Source organism: Lactuca serriola, chromosome 3 (assembly GCF_051521515.1).
Source record: "Lactuca serriola cultivar US96UC23 chromosome 3, Lser_US96UC23_V15, whole genome shotgun sequence".
In the NCBI taxonomy this organism is placed as follows: Eukaryota; Viridiplantae; Streptophyta; class Magnoliopsida; order Asterales; family Asteraceae; genus Lactuca; species Lactuca serriola.
The window spans coordinates 29,554,706-29,559,086 of record NC_136410.1 but is presented as its reverse complement, the minus strand read 5'-3'; positions in this window follow the sequence as shown (position 1 = coordinate 29,559,086).

Sequence of the window (4,381 nt, the reverse complement as noted above, 5' to 3'; positions counted from 1 at the left end):
GACACCCTGCTTGTCCAACTGTACCACTAAAAGACAAGTTCATTGGCTTTGTGTGCATAATTTATCAACTAAAAGTAGGAATAAAACCAGTACATTTTACACACATCAGTAGGTCTTACATCAAACCATATGAGGGAAAATATTTGACAGCTTAGAAGACTAGATAGTGTACCGAAAGATAGGAATATTTTACAAACAAGTGCTACACATAGAACATATACGAAAGGCTATTCCTTAAATAAAAGAAAAGATTTGCTAGACATCTTCTAACAGCGATAGGAATTCCTCGGGCGAACCCTAAGATCTGCCACTTGACGAACCACCTCTTGAAGGTGTCGCTCATGAGCCCTCTGGCGAACTCGAAGTTCTATGACTTCAGCTCAAGAGGCAGTCTGTTGTTCCTACAGAGTCTCATTGGTCCTTCTGGTCCTTTCCATTGCTTCTTCAAGATAGCGGATGCGGACTATGTTGACACCAGAGTTGGGATCAATTTCCGTGATCTGGCCGATGGCTTCTCGACCTTGCTCGATATTTTGAGAAATCCTGCGGACCATGATAGGCAGGACTCGGTCAGCTGAGCCACCCTCGCTTACGTTGTAAAAGCTTCGGTTCCCATTGTAGGGTAAAGGTTGACCCTACTCATCGCTCCGGCGATTTAAGTTTGTTGCCCACTAAGGTGTGGGACCTTGAAATGCGGGTTAGGGGTTGTTAATTGGGGCTTGACCTACTTGGGGTAGGTTGTTGACTTCAGGCTTGGAGTCCGAACCATCTGAGAAGCCTTCTGTGAGGTGATCCTCCAAAGGGATTGGATGCTCATCTTTAGGCTCTTCTTCAAGCCATCCAGCATTGCCGTGGGGTGGAAAGTACGGGTCGCCATGATGAAATCCAGCCATGATATCTATGCAAGAAAAGGGGTATAAGAATCTTATAAAAATATACGTACTACTTAAGATACTTATAAGATGATCTTTATCAGTTATGTCAATACTTGTGTAGTGCATACCAGTTATATGAAGTCAAAGCAGGATATACCTTCGAATAAGTGGCCCTAACTCCAAATCCACAACCAAACAAGGACAGGAAGTAAAGCAAAGGTCATAGATTCTGAGTCTATAACACCTAAATTTCATATAACCTTGGAGTATCCACTTAACGACTATTGACCTACTTGATAGAGACCTTTTTAGTTCTCAGATATGTAATTATAGTATCACAAAATACTCCCATAGTATTTTAGGCTTAAGTTCTGTTCTAGTGTTTTCATTGTAGTAGTGTTGGTAAGTTTTTAGACTTGTTGGCATATCACAACCATTCTAGGGCATATGCTAATCACTCCTCGGACTAGCATAGTTGATCAGGCTATGCCATTCCTAGGACTGAACATACATCCCCGAGCTTACTTGTGATATTCAACACTCGTAATACTTTTGTATTTGTCATTGTGACACTGGTTTTAGTATGAATGAATGCTTGTATACTTAGTAAAATATTTTATTATTTAAAAGTATACACTCTAGGTCAGAGTTTTTTAATCCCATTGCGTTTGTAGTTAGTATATCTTTTATAGGTTGATATACTCAATTCACTATAAACAATGCTCTGATACCAATCTGTCACACTCCAAAACCAAGAACGGCGGAAACGTTCTGGGGCGGAGGACGTCATGTACAGTATCACAGCACACTATAATAGTAAACAAGTAAACAACATCATCCATTTCATTTAATATATAAGTTTAATACAAGTGTGTTATGTAGTATATAAGACACCAAAACATGAATCAAAATATAAGATGAGTCTTGTATGTGCTCCACCTTCTCAAAAGTTGGCATCGGTACCTGTCTACTGATGACCTGATAATACAAGTTATTTTGAAAGCGAGTATCAATATTAAAGCTGGTGAGTTCATAAGTATTTAGTGTCTATGTTTGTATCAAAATGTTTGAAACAGTATTTGAAGTACGAATTTGTAAATGTTTGTACGAAAAGTATGAATATGTTTGTATGTGTTTGTAACTCCTAGAAAACCCTATATTTTCTATTAAAAGTAGCCTTCTACCAAAGCACAACTGTTTTCTATGCTTGTTTCTTGTAAAAGTGTGTAATCTTCCCAAGTGTAACTACCATTATCAAAATATAGTTTGTACATTAATGTTTAAGTGAAGTAATCACCAAATAAATGTAAAGGGTAAATTAATGTAGTATTGTAGTGTTGTATTATAAGAACTACTGCTGTACTAACTACCTTAAACCGGATTTATATAAAGGTATTATGTTATTAATTGTACCATACTATCGACTATGACACACGACAATGTAACTCCTCAAAAGGTATGACATTTGGCACCCGAAGACCTGCCAGTCCCACTGTAGCTAGCAGTAAAGTGTAGGATAGTCAATTCAGTATAGATCTATATGCAAACTCACGCTCTCCCTCCAAGAGATTCTGGTTACAACTCGGGCCATGACGATGAAGGCATGCTCCTATACAATGGATCACATTTATGTTATAGTATACTTGTATATGTAATGTATGTACTTGTGTAATGAATGTATTGTTCCTCATCATAGTATCATTGTATATGTTCTCATAGTAGTAAGTAATGACTCATGAATGAACTGACTCCTGTATGCTTCATTGAACTAGAAGTAGTAAGTAGTATAACCCTAAACTATACCTATTATAGTTGATTAGTCGACTTGTTTGTATGACTGAATGTATTGAATTGAGATAAAAGTCTTTATATCTATACATATATACATAATATATAACTAAGGATTCAACGACACTCGGACAAATAACCGGGTACTTTAAGACCACAACCAAACAAGGACAGGAAGTAAAGTGGGTTATCAGTTCTAAGTCCTTCAAGCCTTATTTATATAACTATATATGTAGTAGACATTGTTTTCACAATATATAATTTTGAAAACTATAAAAGAAAGGTTTAGTATACAAAATTTAATTTGATAAAGAGATTGACATGTAAAGTAGTTTGATAAATAGTTTGGAGTCATTTGTTTGGTAAAACAGTTTAAAGCATAGAAATTCCATTTGTATGCTAGTTATTAATCACATGTGATTGATATAATAACTAACATGATTCAACTTGTATTCCCCCCCCCCCCATAAAAGCATTTAAAAACATTTAATAACTTTTCAAAGGTTAACTAAGGGGTATAAACTCACCTGTAGTGAGTGGATTGTACTGAAGTGTTGGACAAGGTGCTAGGTGACAAGTGAAGACTTGTACACACACAATGATCCTAGTTAACATATAATTAACATATATGTATATAACACTACCTTAGGAAAGCATTAGGGGCACACTAACACTACCTTGTAGAGTTCACGGCCTAATGACCATATCCTTATGTTTTTATGGACGTAAAATCTCATGGGGAGTAGTTTTGATTGTTGTTTAAGGTCTTAAACACTTCTAGGAAGGATCAAGGTTGGCACCTAAGGCTTAGGAAGGAACTAAGGTCCATTTAGCCATCGTAAGAGGGGTTCACGGCCCAAGAACATCCTTGGTCGTGAACTCCTTTGTTATTATAATTCTTGATTATTTTCAAGTGTTATCATGTTCATATTAAGAACACAAGAAGCTAGGGCAAGTGTACTTACAAGATAGAAGCTCGATTGGGTGTTTAAGGTCCAAGAGCACTAGTGTGTGTTCTTGGTGTTCTTGGTGTTTTGAAGAACACTTGAAGATGTAGCTAAAAAGCAATAATGAATTGATAAAATGATGTATAACTACTATATATTAGGTTATAACAACAATTCAAGTCGAGAATTACTTACGTTTTTGGAAGATCTGGTGAAGAACGGGTTGATAGTTGATAGAGAATGGGGAGTAAAGTTGAGGGTGAAAGTGAGAAATGAGGGTTTTGGGGAGTAAAATCATGTCTAAGCCATGAGTTCATCGCCACTAGGGAATTTACGGCCCAGACTCTTAAAGTTTGGCCGTGAACTTGTTATTAAGGTGGTATGTGCGGTTTTGCAACTCCAAGACTCGAGATGGTACTTCCTTTCATCCGTTCGTTTGAAGAATAAATACTAAAAACCATCAAACGGACTTTAAATTGGCTAACAATTATTAGAAATGTAATTGAATTTTAATTGAAGTGAGTGACTTTAGAGTTTGTATGAATGAAAATTTCAGGTTGTCACAGTGTAGAGTAAGTGGCTATCGGATGTATGTACTCAAGAGATACACGAGTTGTCTTATAGCAGGAAGTAGTTGGTTAAGGAGCTCGTTGTAGCCATTGGTTCCTTTTTGGGATGCCAATGAGTAGATAAGAAGGCGCTCGGATCACTTAGGATGAGAATCGGTTGTTGTATGCTTATTGTACGGATTGTTATTTACAGTCTAGATTG